This window comes from Rhinatrema bivittatum, chromosome 2 (genome assembly GCF_901001135.1).
Source record: "Rhinatrema bivittatum chromosome 2, aRhiBiv1.1, whole genome shotgun sequence".
NCBI lineage: Eukaryota > Metazoa > Chordata > Amphibia > Gymnophiona > Rhinatrematidae > Rhinatrema > Rhinatrema bivittatum.
Window position 1 is genome coordinate 641,699,379 of NC_042616.1, and position 22,491 is coordinate 641,721,869.

The window sequence follows — 22,491 nt, forward strand, 5'->3', positions numbered from 1 at the left end:
AAAAAGTCAGTAAACATCAGTTATTTTAAGGGAAAATAAGTAAACTAGAGGAATAGGTCTAGGGAATATGGTAGGAAGTTGACCTCATACATAAATTATCACTGTGCTGGTACTAAAATTGACTCCGATTCAAATTCAGACAATTTTTTTTCTTTTGGAAATCATTAGGGAGTTGATAGCATTATGTATGTAGCAGCAGCAGCAGAAGAAGAAAAAACAGCAGCAGTAGTCAAAATAGTTGTACACAGAAATTTCACTGAGGAAGGCTAGTGTGCTCATAATTAATGTGCCATCGCTCAAGATGGTCATTTTTCTTTTTTTTTTTATATTTCCTTGTTAAATGCTTTTTCTGTTTTATGTAAACCGGTATGATTTGCATTTTAATGTAAGAATGTCGGTATATAAAAATCATAAATAAATAAATAAATAAATCATTTTTATACTTGATATACCAATGTCATAGTATTAGTGAAAGGGTACCATAAAGTACTGATATAACAAATACATTTTTTAAATAAAATTATTTGATATTGTATTTAAAATCTTTTCTATATTGTCGCTAAGTTATATACCATCGCAACGGTTTACAGGTAGGCACATAAAGTAGGTGAATGCGTACACTAGAACATTCTAACAGGTGCCAAATAGATTCGGTTACAATATATCATAAAAGACAATCGATTGATTAGTGATGTAGGTCCTGACCATGTGTACCTGTAAGGTACTAATCACAGGTGGTAATTCACAGTCTCTGTGGTTTACTACTTACGTTAGTTGTGAAATAGAGTTCTTAGTGCTATCATGCTCATTTTGAGAATGGTGCTGTGTGCTGGCGCTCTTCTGCCAATAGAGCAAATAGCACATCAGATAATTCATACTTTCCTTATAGGCTGCATCTGCTAACAATCAGAATATTGTACCTGTGTTAACCAATATCAATGACAAATTGAGGTCAGTAAAATAAAAATGATTTTAAATTTTCTACAGTCAAAATTATCATAAAGTCAACAGACCAGTCTGTGATCTACAATTCTCAAATGTGCACTCACTCGAGCCCTGATTTTCCTTTTTATTTCCCAGCATGTAAATTTTCTTGGCAGCACACATTTTTGTAAGTTATCAAAACAGTGTTAGTACAAAGAAGCTGAGCATTTCTTCTGTTTCAGGGGTGGCGAGCTCTGGTCCTCAAGAGCCACAAACAGGCCAGGATTTCAGGTTATCCATAATGAATATGCATGAGATAGATTTGCATGCACTGCCTCCATTGTATGCAAATATATGTCTTGCATATTCATTGTGGATATCCTGAAAACCTGGCTTGTTTGTGGCTGTCGAGGACTGGAGTTAGCCACCCCTATTCTATTTGGAAGAAATACAGTTTTGCTTGCCAAGAGTTAGAGAAATGAATCATATCAGATTTGCAGGAAAGACAAAATTATTTAAATGTGTTTAAAAAAGCAGAGTATTGTGAGAATCTGCAGAAGGAACTTGTAAGACTAGGAGACTGGGCAATTGAATGGCAAATTGAATTTAATGTGGAAAAGTGCAGCGTGACACACACAAGGAAAAATAATCCCAACCTCAGGTGCACGATGCTGGGTTCTGTTTTGGGAGTCACTTCCCAGGAAAAGGACAATGGAGTCCTTGTGGACAATATATTGAAATTCTCAACTCAGTGTGTGGCAGCATTCAAAAAGGCAAATAGAATGTTAGGAACGATCTTAAAAAGTAATGGAGAATAAAACGGGAAAATATATTGTCTCTGAAACTGAGCCATGGTGAGTAGTGTGTGCAGTTTGGTTGCACCAGCTCAAGAAAAACATGGCAGAACTAGAAAAGGTGCAAAGGTGGGTGACAAAAAATGATAAAGGGAATGGAACATCTCTCATATAATCAGAAGCTACTCAGGCTAGGGCTCTTTAGCTTGAAAAAGAGGTGGCTGAGCAGGGGCATGACTGAAGTTTATGAAGTCATGAGTGGGGTTGAATGGGTAAATAAAGGATGGTTATTTATCCTTTCAAATAATGCTAAACATAATAAAGGAACATGCCATGAAACTAACAACCTGCAGATTCAAAACATAACAGTACTTTTTCACTCTGCGCATTAACAAGCTGAGGAATCTTTTGATGGAGGACATGGTCAAAGCGACTAACATAGTGGGGTTTAAAAGAGGTTTGGACAAGGTCCTGAAACAAAAGTCCATAACATATTAGTCAGGTAGTCTGAAGAAAGCTATTAACATCCTTGAGAGTAAGTAACATCAATTAGATCTGCTTTATCAGATCTGCCGAGTTCTTGCGACCTGGCCACTGTCAGAGACGGGGTGCTGGGCTCCATGCAATTTTTATGTTCTCATAGATAAAATTATAGATATAATTTAGAAAATTACAGATCATGAATATTCAACAAGAAGCCAACTTCAGAAGCCTCTGCAAGAGAGAGTCCAGAAAATCTAGTGGTAGAAGTCCACAATTAAAATGTTTGAGCACGCTATATATTAACCTCCCTTTTCCAAATGTTAACAGCACCTGAAGAAGATCTAGGAAACGTTTGAGCCAGGTGACCTGGGGTGTAATAAATTTGATTAATAAAGTTTGAAATGCATCATCTTTCAGGATTATCTTTGATTTCTATTTTTCCCTGATCTAGTATGGTGAGCAAGGGCCAACAATTAGGGAGGCATGCACCTATAGTACTGTTGCTGATACAATGATCAGCGATAGCAGCAGGAAACACCAAACATAGGGGAAAGGCCTAGGGTGCAACCAAATCTAACTAAGCATCTTTTGAGTCTTAGCATAATAAAACACTTACAGATACATTTGATGTATCCACAATAAAATCAGTATGTGCTTCATGTGTCAGAAACTGCTAGTGTGTGCAGAAAACTACAGTTTGTGAAATGGGATGATCTTCTGCAGCATTAGCTGAAGCAGGGATTTGTAATCAGGTGGAATTCAAGCTTCTGTATGCTTAAAAAAAAATACATACAAATGTGTTGTGCAACGAAAAACAATGACTACATTTCAGCCTGTGATATAAAGTATGGAAAGAGAACAGTTATCCTCACTAGAGATCAGTGAAAACTGTCCGATACGTACAACTTTTCAAAGATAATAGGCAAGAAGAGAATGCATGACAGTGTCAACCTATTCCACTCAAAATCTATTAAACTGGAAACGTGGAAGGAAAAGTTTGTGTCCAGCTTCTAGAGATGTTTAATTTGTCCACAGACTTCCTAATGCCTTAAATGAAGATTCAATGATTTTAGCCATGTTATACTCAGAACGTTAAATCTTATTAAAATGGTTAGATCCCAGTATAGCTGCATTTTTTCATAGACTGGTTCACATAAATATATGCTCTGTTGGACATCTGGTGTGGGAACAGTACAGAATAAACAGCAGCAAATAACTTGATTTCAATACAATTGCTATCAGTTCCCCTTGTGCTTTCTTTATTTTGAAGGAGATAATCAATTCATAATAAATTAGTGTCCAATCCAAATGCCATTCAGAAAATGTCCAACTTGAAGCCAGCACAAAATGGGAACCAGTTTTAATTTTCAGCTCGGGCACTTAATTCTAATTCATAGACATAGCTGACAGGGCTGAAAAAGTGCCCTCCAATGGTGTCCAATCCAAGTAGTTAACTATCTAGTAACTGACTACAGACAAACCAGCCTTGCAAAATTCTAGATTTTTTTTTACTTTCATCCCAGATATGTTTATAGATTCAGTTCCATTTCATAAGTGGATTTTACTTACATGGTAGTAGTTTGTTCTCTGTTCCGGTCTTTAGAATCTTTCAACAAAGTTTGTTAACATAGTAACAGAAAATGAAGCCAGAAAAGGGCCCATCAAGCTTTTATTTATTCTTTTTTAAAAATGTTATTGTTTTTACATTTTTATTCTGTTAAGGGTAATAAGTGCTGCTCCATGCAGGTTACCCTTTAACCCCTTGTCTTCATTTTCATCTTTAGCCACTAGGGATGATCTGTGTTTATCCCAAGCTTTTTTGAATTCCATTACAGTTCTCATCTTAACTACCTCTTCCGGGCAGGCATTCCATGCATCCACCACCCTTTCCGTGAAGAAATATTTCCTGACATTGTTCCTGAGTCTACCCCCTTGGAGCTTCATATTTTGACCCCTAGTTCTACAGCTTTCTTTCCATTGGAAAAGGCTTGATTCCCATTCCCTTCAAATATTTAAATCTTTGTATCATATCCCCCATTTCATTCTCTTCTCCAGGGTATACATATTTAGATCTTTCAGTCTCATCTCATATGGCTTTTAATGCAGATCCATACCACTTCTTTGGATTGTTCAATCCTGTCTCTGCCCCTGTTATGATACAATCTCCAGAATCGAACACAGTACTCCAGAAGAGACCTCACCAATGACTTGTACAGGGGCAGTATCACCTCCTTTTTCTTGCTGGTTTTGCCTCTTTCAATGCAGCCCAGCATTCTTTTGGCCTTAGCCACCACCTTGCTTTGCTGCTTTCAAATAAAAAGACACTATCACCCCAATGTCTCTTTCCTGGTCTATGCATATAAGAACATAAGAAATTGCCATGCTGTCAGACCAAGGGTCCATTCTGTTTCCAACAGAGGCCAAACCAGGCCACAAGAACCTGGCAATTACCCAAATACTAAGAAGATTCCATGCTACTGATGGAATTAATAGCAGTGTCTATTCCTTGATTAATTGCACTTAATGGGCTTCTCCTCCAAGAACTTATCCAAACCTTTTTTGAACCCAGCTACACTAACTGCACTAACCACATCCTCTGGCAACAAATGCCAGAGCTTAATTGTGCTTTGAGTGAAAGAATTTTCTCCGATTAGTCTTAAATGTGCTACTTGCTAACTTCATGGAATGCCCCCTAGTCCTTCCATTATTCGAAAGAGTAAATAACCGATTCACATCTACTCGTTCAAGACCTCTCATGATCTTAAAGACCTCTATCATATCCCCCCTCAGCCATCTCTTCTCCAAGCTGAACAGCCCTAATCTCTTCAGCCTTTCCTCATAGAGGAGCTGTTCCATCCCCTTTATCATTTTGGTTGCCCTTCTCTGTACAGTCTCTATCGCAACTATATCTTTTTTGAGATGCGGCGACCACAATTGTACACAGAATTCAAGGTGCAGTCTCACCATAGAGCATATAGAGCATTATGACATTTTCCATTTTATTAACCATTCCCTTACAATTCCTAACATTCTATTTGCATTTTGACTGCTGCAGCACACTGAGCCGACTATATATATATTTTTTATTTTTTATTGAGTATAACATTTATAACAAAATGATATAATCAAGAATTCCAAAGAATATAACTATTTCCATACAATTTCATAACTCATATTGAAGGTTATCTAGCCCACATCAAGTGGGGAGTGAGTTGCGAATCTGATAAGCTGAAACATTTCTATATTACAACCTATGCTATACACCATTACACATTTATCAATGTCTTATCCCTTAAAAATCGCTCTAAGTGTATTGGATCAGTAAATACAAACTTATTATTCTGATACATTATCTGGCACTTACAGGGGAATTTTAAATAAAAACTAGCCCCAATCTCTATAACAGATTGTTTAAATGACAAGAACTGCTTCCGTCGTGCTTGAGTAGCACGAGAGACATCAGGAAAGACCTGTATCTTCTGTCCACAAAAGTTCTGATCTTTATATTGGAAATACTTTGAGAAGAACAGGTCTTTTTCTTGTCTTAAGGAAAAAGAAATTAGCAAAGTTGCCCTGGTATTTATATTGTCCATGGAGTCCTCTTAAAAAAAAAAGTGGAGACCCCTGGACTTTCCATTATATCAATTCCACCTTCCGGAGCTTTTAATGTACTTCCTTTATCATTTTGGTTGCCCTTCTCTGTACCTTCTCTATCGCAACTATATCTTTTTTGAGATGTGGCGACCAGAATTGTACACAGAATTCAAGGTGCAGTCTCACCATAGAGCATATAGAGGCATTATGACATTTTCCGTTTTATTAACCATTCCCTTCCTTACAATTCCTAACATTCTGTTGCTTTTTTGACTGCTGCAGCACACTGAGCCGACTATTTTAAAGTATTATCCCACTATGATACCTAGATCTTTTTCCAAATCTGTTAGCTTTGCCAGTAGCACAGAGTGTCTGTCTTTGTTAGCTGATTCCAATTTCAGTCTGGATCCAGAACAAAATTTGGGCTCAAACAGCACATGTATACACAACCAACTGTTCCCTTACCTCTCAGATCAGAAGACAGACTTCCAGTAACTTAGATAGCCCTTTTCCCACAAGGGTCTCCACACTCCTCCTATTTGTCATATTTATCAGTATACTTGTAGGGGTGTCCTGAGTCATAGTACTTTTCCATCTTTTTGGAAAAGATAAAAAAAAATGTAAGGACCCCACTATCCGAGATTTAAGATGTTTTTGTTCCCCAAGTGTAAACAAATAGATTTTTTTGAAAGCATTTCTTCAGAAACTGGGTATATGCACAGATATTGCTGCTTCTGCCTATGAGTATGCTATATGTCTACTTCCCTATCACATAACATTTTCTAATAGTAATCCTTTAATAATAAAAGAAGCATTGCATTATTTTTCCCTGGGAATGATGAATACATTTGTTTCAATTTGCAGGCTGTCAAAAGAGTCTGCTGGTATTTTGTAAATTGCCTTTTGTAGAGATGGGAACTCCTTAAGATAATTCAGAAATATGTGCATTCATTAATGCCACCTATGTTGTCTTTACTGGTTACTCTGGGGCAATTCAGAAAACTTCACTTTGATTTCATTGGTACTGGTTTTTGTGTTGAGAATGTGGACAGCAATATTGATGGTGACAAGTATGCTGCTATTATTGCTCATAGTCCTGTTGTGTATGAGGAAATGGTATTACTTGTTATCTAGTCTTTGAAATATTCAAAATTATGTTTCTATTGTTGCTGCGCATGTCATATTGGCAGTCAAGTTGGGAGAGTTGCTGGAAGGACTGGAAGAGAAGCCTTAGGAGAGAGTAGCTGAGAGATGGGATATAGACTGGGGGATGTGCTGAGAGAACGAAAGTGAACTGAGAGAAGCTTTATGAGAGGAGAGGGGATCATAGGTGATGGAAAAGGCATGAAGGTGCTGAGGAGAAGGCCAGGAAAGTGGCAGGAAGGATGAAACTAGTAGATGAGGGACGGTAAACTGTGGAGAGAAGGCTGCGGAAAGAAATACAAATGTTAAAGAAATGAGAGGAAGATGGGAAAATAAATGTTAGAAGGAATGCGGCAGAGAGAAACGTGAGAAGATCAAAAGGAAGCTGAGATGGAGGAGAAAAATTAAACTCTAGACAGAGGTCAGAAGATTTTCTTTTAACTTTGTTGAAGATTTCTGTGCTAGTGGTGGGATTGGGGGGGGGGGGGGGGAGGATTTCTGGTACTGGGGTTGGAGAAGCAGGCTGGTATCTGTCCTCCAACCATGTAGTCACTTAGGTAAACCATGGTATTGTGCTGGTAGAACAGGAGGGAGTGGAAGGAGGTTGTGATGCCATGAAACTGCATGCACTGAAAACCTCTCCCTTAGCAGCTCTGATATAGGGGAAGGGCCATGGTTGGGGTTTGAACTGAGAGAGAAAATGGGGGAAATGCCTTTCTTTTATTCTCCAAAATAAAAATGTTTTCCCTGTTATGTTCTGCAGGAGGCCACAGTGGCAGGCCTGGCAGAAGCTTCAGGCTCCAGGCCCAAAGAAGTAGTGTGATGGCAGCAAAAGGAAGAGGTAACCAGAGAGAAAGGAGTGGAGTTTAGGGGGGAGGGGAAATGCAAAAAATATGTATTTCCTAGCTTGGCTCAACAGATTCCCTCCCAACTTTACTTTTGAATCTTGGCTCATCTCCTTGCTTTCAGAACAACACTTCTGACGTCGCTGCCTGAGCTGGCTGCTCATTGCTGAGCCATTGGAAATGTATCAGGTAGCCAGGTTGACATGCAGAGTTGCAATATGAATATGTGCTTCCATTTCCATGGCTGCTGGTGCACGTCTGGCATTCTTGCTTAGCCTGTAAGCTCTGGGGATTCTAGACTGAGGACGAGTAGAATCATGTGCAGCTGCAGCCTTGTTGCTGGGACTCGGGTCACCCAGGTGGTGTTGTGGCTCACATGAAATCTACAGGGCTGGCCTGGAATCCATGATTGCTTGGAATAGTAATGCGGGGGGGTAGGGACATGGAAATGACCCCAGATAGTGGAGATGTGCTTGGACTCAGAGGGAAGAGGAGCAGGGCAGAGAGTTGATGAAAGCCTGTGGGTGAGGGGAATCGCAAATGGAACGGCTCTAGCATAGCCTGCCATTGGTAGGCTTGAGGGGGAGCCTAGTCTGAGGAGGAGGGAGAGGAGCAGTGAATAGATAAGTGAGCCGAACCTGCTGGGGGAGTGGATGGAGTTGTCAAGAGGACTAGGTATTGGGTGCATGAAGAAGAAGAAGGGATCTGTGGTGGGGAAGATAGATGATTCTGTATTTTTTTGGGGGTTGTGGGGTTAAGAAATCCTGGGAGGTAATTGAGCAGAAAGGGGATGAGGAATGGAAACGAAAGTAGGAGAAATTGGGAAGAAGAACAGGAAGAAGACCTGAACAGAAGAAAGTTGAGAATCAAGGTAAAAGAGCAAAAAAACTGAAGGAAGAGAAAGTTGAAAATTCCACTCTGATGGAAAGATAAAGGAGGAAAATAAAATTAAAAAAAAAAGACCAGAGAATGAGAAAAAGCATGCTGAGCCAGAAAAGCAAGCCAGAGACACCAAAGGTTGGAAACTTTTATTGCCTGATAGAGAATATTAATAACTCATCAGTATAAAATATCCTGGGAACCAGTTCAAAATCTCTAAACTGGATGAGTTTCCCACATTGAATTTACATGTTGGGAATAGTTGAATTTTCTTGGCTAATTTGACATTTTCTGGTGTATAATTAATTATCTTGTATGGAGAAGCAAAGCTGCCAAACCTGTGGCTTTTGTATTAGACCCAAACATAGTTTGTGGTAATAAAACTTAACGAATGTGCTTTTAGGTATATTTTGTGAGTAGATGACTACTTTTCCATGGGAACAATCCACCAACCCCCTCACCCCCGCCTCCAGCCCTTACACCAAAATGAACTGCTTGCTCGGTACTAGCACTACAAGGGGGCAAGTATTCCAGATTCACCCACTAGAAATCTGGTAAACTTACCCTCCCTCTTTCCGTCCCACTGGCAGGAGAACAGCACTTTCTTGCCTACATGTGCCTCCACTGCCAGCTTCAGTCTGACATCTGAACTTGAGTGGCCCTGTAATCTCTCAAACCTGCTGGCTCCACATGTTCAGACTTCAGATTGAAACCGGCAGAATGAGGCACACATTGGTAAAATAAGTACTGCTTTCCTCTTGCCAGTATGTGTGTGTGTGTGTATGTTTGGGGGGATGCGGGGGTGGCAGGAATGTTCAGGCTCATCTAAAATGTTTTTGGTTCACCGTGAAATAAAAAAGGGTTGAGGTATACTAGGCTGTGGAGGTGAGAGAGAAAGACTAGTGAGAACTGTTTGTGGTGGGAGATTGTAGTGAGAATGGGGTGGGGGGAGGGGGTAAGTGAGACTGAGTGAGGCTTTCAGTATTTACCTCAACCTTCGTTTGGCCTTTTGAGTCTTTTTTTTCTGTTTGCTGCCCAATCCACTTTGTACGTTTAAACTCAAATTGACTAGCCATGCTCATGGCTTACCATACCTTTTTTTTTTCTTTTGTGGCAGGTTAGAGAGAGGGAGAGAGTTTGAGTTCTGCACAACAAATCTGTCACAGGGCGGCCCTGTGAGCCGTCTCACACACACCCTTGGCCCTGTTGGCTTCTTCATGTGGCAGGGATGCTGCTGACAGCTGACGCCACCAAGAATAGCCCATCCCATCGACACCATCACAATCCTGGCCCTTCCTGCAGCCCTCCTATATATGTGCATGCTGATCCTTAAAGGGACCATGGTGGGAAATTCCCGTGACACCCTTGGATGAAGTCAGCCAAACTTCCTCCATTTAAGGCTGCCTCGGATGCCCTTCAGATGCCTCGCAACAGTGAACCACTCCTCAGTGTATGTTGCTAATTGTGTTTTGTTCATGCCGTGTTCCTTGTTGGTCTTGTCTCATTCCCTACTGTGGTTGTGTCTTACCCTTGCCCCGTTTCTTTTTCTTGCCCGTACCCTACCTTGCTTGTCTTGTGACTGTTCTTCCTTTGATCTTGTCTGTTCTGTTTGTCCTCTGCTTGATTACTAACCTTAATTCTGACCTTGGCTTGGACCCGGACCTTCCCTGGATTGCCCCTGGACCAGACCTCTTGCCTTGGACCTGATGTACGCTGTTTGCTGCCAGCCTCGACCCTTGGCCTGCCAGCTGGATTATGTTGTCTGCCGCCTGCCCTGATCATTGGCCCATCTATTGGAATCCCATGCTTGCTGCCTGCCCCGATCCTTGCTGGAACTCGGACCTTTGCTACTTTAACGAATGCAGGGATCCACCTGCCTGCCATCAGAACCCAAGGGCTTAACTTGTAGGGGGAGACTCTTGGTAAAGGTGTCTACCTGCTGTACTGTGGGCCAGATGGACGTGCTGTCTGGCTGTCTCTGTCACATCACTGCACAAGGGTCCACTCTACCTAACAAAATCATTTTGAAAAGTTGTCACCTATGATGGATCATAGAAAATATACTTAGCATCACGATGGCTTATATAACATTTGCAAGGAAATTTTTAACATAAAGTAGCTCCCATTTGTAGCAATTTGGGTCTCATAATCAGGAATTGTTTCCTTCTTTTTTGGGTTTCTTTGGCTACATCTGGAAATATTTGTACACTCATCTTCAAGAATAACTCTTTATGATTTCTAAAGTACCTTTTCATAACCCAGTCTCTGACTCAAGTAAGAGATATAACCAGGGTTGCAGGTTGGGCTTCTGTTGTATCAGATGATTCAAGAATTTCAGAGAAGTTTGGTGGAGATAATACTTGGAAATCTTGTCCCTCAGTAGATTTTATTTTCATCAATGGTATATAGTAAATCTTTGTTAATGGTGGAAGAGTTTGAGTAAACTTTATTACCTCTATTGCTGAGACTAGTGGTACTTTAGGGAAATTTATCAGTCTAAGATTTTTTTCCTCTAATAAGATTCTCAAGATTCTCCATTTTTTTATTGAGAAATTGATTCTCTTTTATTAAAGCTTGATGTTCATTTAAGTTTCCAATATCTCGACTAGCAGCATCCAAAATGCATTCTTCTTTTATATTTTCCTCCTGTAGATTTCTCACTTGAGTTTCCATATCGGCCATTTTCTTAACCATAGGTTTTAACTGTGAGGCAATATTCTCATTCAAAATAACTAACGTCTCCCAAATTGTTTCTAAGGAAAAAACTTGAGGTCTTACCATCTGGATGCTTTTTATTTCAAGTTTAAAGGACTCCAATTTATCCATTCTTTGTTCCTCCGAAGACTGTATCGTTCCTCCCGCTGTATTCCTTCCAGAGATGCCGACAGCTTTGGCTTCCACCGCAGCCTCTGTTGCTGTTCCCCTTCCGGCTCTTCCCAGGCCATTGAACTCATCAGTATGCGCCTGAAGAATCTCCTAATCAGATGTTCTCTTTCCTGCGGGGTTCCCTAGTGGTGTTCTCTCTACCGGTGATAAGATGTCATCGAGTCAAGGAGAGGGTCTGTTGTTTCAACGCCTTCCTGATCCTTCTCCAGCGACGGCACTCCCAGATAGACAATGCCATGCACCACATGGGCATCTCTCGGGCCGGCTATCGGACTCACAAGGAGGGCCTCTACAGTTTGCCTCCCCCTGGCTTGTCTCTTGCGACCCGAATGCGGCATAATCACTAGAACAAGCAGGTAAAGTCTCGACAAGAAATCCGAAATGCTCAGAGTGGTGTTGCTAATATGCCATCTTAGATTCCCGCAGAGTTGGTTTTCTTTCGGTTTGTTTTATTTTTCGCGAACTCTGTTATAAGACTGAAGAGGGACCCCTCGTGGATGCCTGGTTAGAGGCATGCTGGGCATGCACAATGTGACAGTCAAAGTTTCCCATGCCGGGCTCCATCCGATGTCCACCCATGTGTGAGGACTAACATTTTGCTGTCCTTGGAGAACACCTATTACAGGTAAGCAACTCTGCTTTAATAATGTGAATAACGGCAGACTCTCAGACACTGTCAATGTTTTCACCTCATTCCTTCTGAGAGTAAATCATCAATTACTATGTTAGAGGAATTTTGAAATGTTTTCCTGATAGTAATCACTTTTCTCCTAGGACAAGCTAGGATGATAGTCCTTACACAGGGGTGAAATCATCAGATGGAGCCCGGCATGGAACTTTGATCTCAAAGATTCTAGAGCTTGCAGTATGCCCTAGTGATCATGTGCAGTTGTAGTCATCACCCTGCCCCCTAGGCAGAGCCCCTCAGTCTCTTCTTTTCCGTGGAGCTGTCATCTCGCGTTGTGGAGCTCGTGCTTTATTTTTTTTTTAATTAGAAAATGCTTTTCATGATATTCAGCTTTGATCTCTTCTTACAGTTTTGTAAGTTATTTTTTTCTAGAGCTGCAGCTTTTCTTTCTTTCCTTCCTTCCTTCCTTTTCCAGCTATCTGCTGGCCACATGGTGGGTTCTCCCCTGTGCAGCCTGTCTGTTAAAAAAAAACAAAAAAAAAAACCAAAAAAAACCCCAAAACAACCTGCTCCTGCAGGTTTTTGTACTTGTGTCCTCTCTTTGCTCCATCTGTTTTCTTTTTTTTCTACAGCGCTGACAGGACTGGAGTATGCAGTCCGTTGGTAATCTATGTAAGCTGCTGAGCCTGGGCACTTGCCTGAGTTCTACCCAGGCTGGAGTTTCAAGGTGGTTCACCGATCACTCGGCATCAGTGAATTCAGACAGTGGAAGGATTGAGGACCATGCCATTCCTCTGGGGAGGAGAGCTCATCCTCCCCACGTCTTGAGGAACTAGTCTCCACGGGCAGGAGCCCTGGGTGACATTGTCTCCCCTCTTGCTTGCCAGTCTTGGCAATGCAATCTCCCTGGGAGAGAGGGTGAGCAGAGCCTGGGCTAGCAGCTTGCTGCCGCACTGGTGTTATTGCTACTGCACTTTTCGTCCAACGCATCAATGTCGAGACCACATTGGGGAAAGAGCTCATTTTCAGGTACCATGGTCCCCTTGACGCCATTGCGGACCAGGGTCACCCTTGTTGCGTCGGGGTGCATGATGACTCGCAATGCCACGGTGGCCTTCTGTGCTATCGGCATCAGTGGAACCGGAGTCTCGTTGCACCAGTTTGGGCATCAAGGCCTTGATGCCCTCAGTACCGCAGTGCCCTCTGTGCCTTGATGCGGCACGCTCAATGTCACGGTGCTCTTTTGATGCACTTGATGTCACTGTGCCTTCGATGCACTCGATGGCATGGTGCCTTCATTGCACTCGACTCCTCAGCATGGTGCCCTTGGCGCACTTGCCACGGTGCACTCGATGCCTTGGTTCCCTCTGTGCATTCGATGCCATGGTACCCTCTGTGCATTCGATGCCATGGTACCCTTAATGCACTCAATGCCTCGCTGCCTTTGAGGCACTTGAGGTCACTGTGCCTTCAGGGCACTTGACCCCTTGGCACGGTGCCCTCGGTGCCCTCAGTGCATTCAATGCCTCAGTGTCCTCTGAGCACTCGATGCCACTGTGCCTTTGAGGCATTCGATGTTACTGTGCCTTTGATGCACTGAAGGTCACGGTGCCTTCGGGGCAATCAACCCCTCGGCATGGTGCCCTTGGGCACTTGCCACTGTCCGTGCCCTTAGTGCACTCGATGCCTTGGTGTCCTCATGGCTCTCGTTGCCTTGGTACCCTTGCTGCACTCAGTGCTGTGGTGACCACGGTATCATCGATGCAGCTGTGCTCTTGATGCCCCCAGAGCCCTCGATGTCATTGACACCCTTGATCCATCAAGGTGTATGCATGGCCACCCTAGGGGCTGGCGAGGTTGAAGCGGTGGCAAGCCCTCAATGCTGTCAACTCACTATATCATTGAGGTGCACGACCTCTGTGGCAACATGACCTCAATACCATTGCGATGCGGTGCTGCCTCTATACCATAGACGCCCTCGAAGCCATCAAGGTGTGGGGCCACCAGAGAGGCCTTCGGACCACTGATGCCTCTTATTAGCGCCTTGATTACGTCAAACCCCATTGACCAGGCACTGGATTCGTCATTGAGCGCCCTTGTCACTACTGTGCACATTGACCGCTGGGTCTCTCTGAAGCCCCCACATGGCCCTGCTGCCCTTGGGGGGGGCAGGCTTTCTTGGCCTCTTACGGATCGAGCGCAGGGTTCACCATCTACTCAAGGCACCCTGATTCACTGGTGCATCTGTACACTGTGGCCCAGTGCCCTCAGAGGTCCATGTTGGTATCCATTACAGAACACTGGGAAGTGCAGAACTGCCCCTTCATCCAATGATCCCAGTATTGGGGGCCCGCCAAAATGCACACACCAGCAATATTAATGTGTGTAAGCGAGGCTCTCAGCCAATAATGATTGTGAGGCCATCATGTTCACAGCATCAACACCACTGGATGAATCGGTGAGCCGAGGGAAATTGCTGTCAGCACTCATGGTCGTAGGTTCCTTTTGATATTGATGACTTATCGGTTTTACTGCAGGGCCTCTCCCTGCAGACACCCATGGCTTCTTTGGTCCATACCTTTGGGTGTTGGGGCCTCCGGGTGATCGAAGTCTGTGGGCACCTGTGGCGCCAGGACTGACCTGTTTACAGGTAAACTGCTTATAGATCACTGCATAAGTACCTGCGCTACCAGGGACTTTGCTGCAATTATTCCCTGTGGGTCTCGCAGGTGAGCAGGTTCTGCTGCAGTTTTAATGGCCTGCCTCCCGGTGCATTCTCTGGTACTGAAGGGGGCAATGCCATAGATCGCCACCCTCCACCATGCCATACCCAGAGCACTAGTGGTGCTGGGGGCGCCGTCATCACACTGTCCACTCCACTCCACTGGAGTTATTGTGGCATGCTTGCGCGGTTGGGACAGATTAGGCATCTGTTCCAAGGGCCTCAGTTGTTGCCAGAACGCATTCTCCCTGGCCATGCAGTCCTCATCCACAGTAGAGCTCTGCCATCTTTCGGCATGGTCTCAGCCTCCGTGTCAGTCTGTACCGTATAGTGCTGAGGAGCACTGACGGGGGAGGTATCATTACACATTCTGTGCTTGGTTTTGGGGTGGTGTGTAGCCACCAACTCAGGCATGTGGTTCTCTGTCCTTGCTGGAGCGTGGGATTTCTCCCATAAGCTCGGCGCTCAGGATCATGGGTGTGCCACCATCCATGGATGGGTTACCATGTCATGAGTCCGCCCAACACGCTTTCGCAATTGCCCTCTTTTGCCTGGGCGTTGGGGTGTATGTGTGTGTATGTGTGGAGATTGTTCCCTTCGGGCGGTCACAACATGTTGTGTTCCGCAACCACAGGGCTGTCATCCTGGTCGGATTCTAAGGTGGGTGGACATCGTGGGAGTGACTCCCATGTCCTTTCTCAGCAGAAGCAGATGACTTCACTCTCACTCATATTCTTGTGGAACAGTCCCCGGGGCTCTGTCCCTGATAAATGTTTTTTCTCTGAACCAGAGCCCCGAGACTCTGAATCAGCGCGTCTCCTTGGAGAACAGGGCTGGGGAGCGGCATTGGTGGTCGTTGGACTGTCTTCAGCTGGGGCCCCTTTGATTGCAGTGGCGACTTCCCCTATCCAAGGCTGTCTGCCTGTGGTGGGTTGGTTGTGTCTGCGCTTCAACAATCGGTCGTTGTGCCTCAACTCTTCTTTGGGGGTTGCTAGGCCCCGATCCCATTGTTTCCCTCTGTTCAGGAATCACTTTGGAATCTGCTGGAGTTGGTGAGCATCCTCCTTAAGGATCGCTATTGTCAGTCAGTCTTACCTGTGGAACCCTCCTCTGGGAGGAGAGTTTCAGTCCATCAGCTGGGCGATTGTGCCTTTCACCCTATTGCCATGTCCATGACTGAGGGAGTTGGAGGCCGAGTACCCCACGACAGAGGTACCATCCTTTGCTTGCAGTAGCGGGCAAGCTGTTTTTTCTCTTTATCAGGATCACTCCATCTGCAGACAGAGGAGTCCTGGGTCATGCAGCGTTGTCCATTTCTGGGCCACGTGCTCCCTTAGGAGGGGAAGCTTCTCCCCTCTGTTAGTGCAGTTAGTGTAGATGGGTTTAAAATAGGTTTGGATATGTTCTTGGAGGAGAAGTCCATTAACTGCTATTAGGGAATGGCCTCTGCTATTAATTGCATCAGTAGCATGGGGTCTTCTTGGTATATGGGTACTTGCCAGGTTCTTGTGGCCTGGTTTTGCCTCTGTTGGAAACAGGATGTTGGGCTTGATTGACCCTTGGTCTGACCCAGCATGGCAATTTCTTATGTTCTTATGTCTGCTGTCTCAAGAAGGCTGAGTACTCCATCTCAGTGGGTTACTCCCTGTTAGTTTCAGCATTAGGGTCGCTTAGGGTTGATAGACAACCAGGCGACTTGTGCTTCCCCCAGCAGTCCTCTAGTCTGCCTCCTTGTGTTTGTGACTCCTCCCAACTTCTGATTGGATTGTCGAAGGGAAGGGAGGTAAAGCTAAGGTGCCTGTGGTATATCAATATTTCTCACAGGACAAGCAGGATGGTTGTCCTCACAAATGGGTGACATCGAGGATGGAGCCCAACCACGGAAAACTTCTGTCAAAGTTTCAGGAACTTTGACTGGCCCCTACTGGGCATGCCCAGCACGGCACTAACCCTGCAGCCAGCAGGGGTCTCCCTTCAGTCTTCTTTTTTCCGCGCAGCAGTAGCCACGCGGTAAAAGAGCTCTTAACCACGTTCCTGACAGGAATTTCAAACTCTTGGTTTTGAAGAAAATTTGCCCCACAAATTTTTGGTCTGCGGAACTTCGGCAAGTTGTTTGGTCGACTTCCGTCAAATTTGGCCCTCGAGGCCTGTTGTCAGTCGACAGTCCCGCGGCTAGATTTTTGGCTTTTCGCCATGGCGTCAGGGTTTCGTCGGTGTCCAGACTGTACCCGAACTATGTCAATCACAGACCCCCATAGAGTCTGTGTCTTATGTTTAGGGAGCGAGCATGATGTTCTGACTTGCACCAAATGTGCTCTTATGACACCAAAGGGTCGCAAAGCCAGAATGGAGAAGATGGGGCTCCTCTTCCACGTTCGTACACCAACGCCATCGATTGCATCGACGTCATCGGAACTGGCACCGACGAGGACTCATCATCATCGACAGCCCTTCGGTGACCGCCCGCCTTCGGTGACTTCACGGCCATCGACTCCCGTTCCTTCCCCTGATGCTCGAGGGGATCGAAAGGAGAAACATCGCCATCGACGTCATAAGTCTCGGCCTGTCGAGGAATCGACCTCATCGACCTCAGCACCGACCGAGCCACCGCCAAAAAAGCCTCGATCAGAGGTGGCACCGTCCACTCCTGTTTCGCAGGCACCGAGGCAACCCTCACCCCCTCGGGGTTTGGGAGCCGCGACTCCACCGGTGACGGTGGTCCCTCCGGCTCAGCCTCAGCCTCCCTCTCCCGTTGAGCCGGGTCTTGTTACCCCTGGTCTCCGGGCAGAACTGGACCAGCTGGTCCAGGAGGCCATCGACAAGGCAATGCAACGATTCCAACCTCCTCCGGCACCGACACCGGCACCGAGTGTGGAACCGATCACCAAGCCGATTGCAGCAGCACTGGCTCCGTTGCTAAACTGGATGGAAGCGCTCATGACAGCCCTTCCACCGGTGATACCTGTCTCACCGACACCGGCAAGACCGCTGTCACCGACAGGTTTTTCATCAGGTGGAGAAACACCGTATCGGATTCCCCCTTCGGGGATAGTTCCATCGGTGCCAAGTCGTCCCTCGCCACCGATCTTGTCTTCGGGGGCGATACGCACCTCTGCTCCACTGAGGTTTCCGATGCCGGCACCGATTCCATCGAGGCCGACACCGGTTCCTTTGGTGCCTACACCGGCACCGATACCAACACCTATTCCATTGAGGATTTTCTCGATGTTCTCTGTGACTCCAACTAATATTTCGGAGCCTCAACCTGGGCCCTCAGGGGTTCAACCCCCTCGAGGTCCTACAAGTCATCACCAAGATCCTTATGACACTTGGGGTGATGATACCTCTACTGACACCGATGATTTGCCTTCACCACCCTCTCCTGCAGAGAGTAGAAAGCGTTCTCCCCCTGAGGACCTCTCTTTCATAAATTTTGTGAAGGAAATGTCAGAATTGGTTCCTTTCCAACTCCAATCTGAACAAGATGACAGGCACCAGATGATGGAATTGCTCCAATTCCTGGATGCCCCTAAAATCATCACTTCTATTCCCATTCATCAGGTTTTTCTAGACCTCCTTAAAAAGAATTGGGAATCTCCTGGCACTGTTTCCCCGGTCAACAAAAAAGCTGACTCTACATATCTTGTACAGTCAGCTCCTGGTTTTCAAAAACCTCAATTAGACCATCATTCCGTAGTCGTAGAATCAGCTCAAAAGAAAGCTAAACGACTGAAGCCACACTCTTCCATGCCTCCTACTAAGGAAAACAAATTCCTAGATAGTATAGGTAGGAAGGTGTATCAAGGAGCTATGCTGATTTCCAGAATAGCTTCTTATCAGCTTTATATGACTCAATATAATAGAGTCCTCCTGAAACAGATGCAGGAATACACGGATGCCTTGCCTGAACAATTCCAGCCACAGCTTCAATCCCTCCTAAATAAAGGATTTGAAGCTGGGAAGCACGAAGTAAGAACAGCTTATGACATCTTCGATGCTTCCACTAGAATTTCAGCCACAGCCATCTCAGCCAGACACTGGGCTTGGCTTAAGTCATCTGACCTGCGACTAGAAGTTCAGGACAGGCTATCTGATTTACCCTGCCTAGGGGATAATTTGTTTGGCGAACAAATTCAACAAATTGTTGCTGAATTAAAGGATCATCATGAGACACTTAAACAGCTCTCATCTATTCCTCCTGACTTGCCTTCTAAACAAACATTTAGGAAGGACTCCAAAAAGTCTTTCTTCCGTCCACGGAAGTATTATCCCCCTTCAACCAAGTCTAGGCCTGCAAGGTCTTATCGTAAGACTCAACCTCGCCAGACACACAAACAAAAGCTAACAGCAGCTCCACCACCTGGCCCTGCTGCAGATTTTTGACTTTCACCTAGAGAGCATTTACCAAACCCCTCTTCCAACTATACCAGTAGGAGGACGGCTGTGCCACTTCCTAGGAAGGTGGCAACACATCACCACAGATCAATGGGTGATAGCAATCATTGCACAGGGTTACCACCTCAATTTCCAGTCTCTCCCTCCCGACTCCCCACCTCTGCCTGCGTGGAGACATACCGATCACTCTGCTCTTTTAGAGCAAGAAGTTTCTCTTCTCCTACTTTCAAACGCTATAGAACCCGTTCCTCCCTTACAACAAGGGCTAGGGTTCTACTCCAGGTACTTCCTGATCCCAAAAAAGTCAGGGGGACTTCGTCCAATCCTAGACCTACGGGCCCTCAACAAGTACCTTTACAAGGAGAAGTTCAAGATGGTAACCCTGGGCTCGCTGCTCCCTCTCCTACAAAGAGGGGATTGGCTATGCTCTCTAGACCTAAAAGACGCATATACTCACATTGCGATCACACAATCTCATCGCAAATACCTGCGCTTTCTGGTAGGCCGAAACCACTACCAATACAAAGTACTACCTTTCGGCCTGGCATCTGCACCACGAGTCTTTACCAAATGTCTCATGGTGGTAGCAGCATTCCTCAGACAGGAAGGTGTCCAAGTCTACCCCTACCTGGACGATTGGTTAGTCAGGGCTCCAACCCAGCAGCTGGCTCGGTCCTCCCTGACCCTAACAATTCAAACCTTACTTTCTCTAGGGTTTCTAGTCAATTACGAGAAATCCTACTTAGTCCCATCTCAAACCTTATCCTTCATTGGGGCAGACTTGGACACCTTACAAGCAAAGGCCTACCTTCCTCATCAAAGAGCAATAGCTCTTGTGTCCCTAGCTCTCCAGCTGCAGTCTCAACGCACAGCCACTGCTCGCCAATTCCTCGTTCTCCTGGGACATATGGCCTCCTCAGTCCATGTAACTCCCATGGCTCGTCTCGCCATGAGAGTCACACAATGGACTCTTAAGACAACAATGGACTCAGGCTCTTCAGCCTCTGACCTCCCTTGTTACAATCACAAATGCACTCCGGCTGTCTCTTGTCTGGTGGACAAATCAATTCAACCTCCTACAAGGCTTGCCCTTTCTTCCACCAGATCCCCAGATAATCCTCACCACCGACACTTCCAACATCGGTTGGGGAGCCCATGTAAACACTCTACAAACTCAAGGATTCTGGTCACCAGAGGAAGCCAAACACCAGATAAATTTCCTGGAGCTGCGAGCAATTCGCTATGCTCTCAGGACTTTTCATGATTGCCTATCAAACCACGCAATCTTAATTCAGACAGACAACCAGGTGGCCATGTGGTACATAAACAAGCAGGGAGGCACAGGTTCCTTCCTTCTGTGTCAGGAAGCTGCGCAGATTTGGGCGGAAGCCCTCTCCCGCTCCATGTACCTCAAGGCCATCTACTTGCCGGGACTAGACAATGTCTTGGCAGACCAGCTCAGCCGAGTCTTCCAACCACATGAGTGGTCACTCAATCCTCTGGTAGCGACCTCTCTGTTTCACAAGTGGGGTTATCCCCACATAGACCTCTTTGCGTCCCCTCAGAACCACAAAGTAGACAATTACTGCTCTCTCATTCAGAGCCAACACTCTCGGCCCAGGGATGCATTCTCCCTCAAGTGGACAACAGGTCTGCTCTATGCATTCCCTCCACTTCCTCTTCTGTCGAGGACTCTCGTGAAGCTACGCCAGGACGGAGGAACCATGATCCTGATAGCATCGCACTGGCCACGCCAAGTGTGGTTTCCCATACTCCAGGATCTCTCCATCCGCAGGCACATTCCTCTGGGAAAGGACCCGCATCTGCTCACTCAAAACAACGGATGCCTCCTCCATCCCAACCTCCAGGCCTTGTCCCTGACGGCATGGATGTTGAAAGGTTAGTCCTTCAGCCATTTCACCTTTCGGAATCGGTTTCTCGTGTCCTGATAGCTTCACGAAAGCCTTCAACAAGGAAATCTTACTCATACAAATGGAAAAGGTACACATCATGGTGCACTTCTCAGTCCCTTGATCCCCTTTCCTGTCCAATCTCTAAATTCTTGGACTATTTGTGGCATCTATCAGAATCAGGACTTAAAACCTCTTCTATAAGAATGCATGTCAGTGCGGTAACCGCCTTCCATAAAGGTATCGGGGGTGTCCCTATTTCAGTACAACCCCTGGTAACACGCTTTCTTAAAGGTTTGCTCCATTTGAAGCCACCTTTACGTTCTCCGGCCCCATCTTGGGACCTTAATCTGGTTGTTGGTCTTCTAATGAAACCACCTTTCGAACCTCTGCACTCCTGTGATCTAAAATATCTCACATGGAAAGTGCTATTCCTTTTAGCTATCACTTCAGCTCGCAGGGTTAGTGAATTACAGGCCCTAGTTACCTATCCGCCTTACACTAAACTCCTGCAGGAACGGGCGGTACTCTGCACTCACCCCAAATTTTTACCTAAGGTAGCTTCGGAGTTTCATATCAATCAATCCATCATACTACCTATCTTCTTTCCCAGGCCCCACTCCAACTCAGGGGAACAGACTCTGCATACATTAGACTGTAAACGAGCTCTAGCTTTTTATCTAGACCGTACAGTTTCTCACAGGAAGAGCACTCAATTATTTGTCTCTTTCCATCCTAACAAGTTGGGACAACCTGTGGGTAAGCAGGCTCTTTCCTCCTGGTTGGCGGACTGCATTTCCTTTTGCTATGAGCAAGCTGGCATTCCTTTCCAAGACCGTGTCAAAGCACACTCTGTGAGGGCCATGGCGACTTCAGTAGCACACCTTCGATCGGTGCCGCTTCCTGACATTTGCAAGGCTGCAACCTGGAGTTCCTTCCATACATTTGCAGCCCACTATTGTTTGGACAAAGCTGGAAGACAAGATTCCATCTTCGGCCAATCTGTCTTGCGTAACCTTTTTCCAACATGATGTACCAATACCCTTCCACCTTCTCGGTAGGGTGCGGATGCCCTCTCCCAAATTCCACCCCAGTTGTTTTGCCTGTTGCACGCCGTTGGGTACATTTGGTGCACGTTAGGACATCCTCAGCTCGGTACTCACCCATTTGTGAGGACAACCATCCTGCTTGTCCTGTGAGAAAGCAAATGTTGCTTACCTGATGTAACAGGTGTTCTCACAGGACAGCAGGATGTTAGTCCTCACGAAACCCGCCCGCCTCCCCGCGG

General features: G+C 45.4%; 1 protein-coding gene across 12 annotated transcripts in view; it reads left to right on the forward strand.

Moving 5' to 3' along the window:
* Nucleotides 1–22,491, forward strand: part of FAM110B (family with sequence similarity 110 member B) — a 494,939-nt gene that overhangs the window by 94,165 nt on the left and 378,283 nt on the right. Inside the window, exon 1 of one of the 12 annotated variants that reach the window (XM_029591326.1) lies at nt 7,709–7,779. The exons of the other annotated variants lie outside the window; for them this stretch is intronic. The gene's annotated coding sequence lies outside the window, so the exon portion shown is untranslated. Of the gene's footprint in view, nt 1–7,708; nt 7,780–22,491 lie in introns of those variants that run through there. 12 annotated transcript variants of the gene reach the window in all.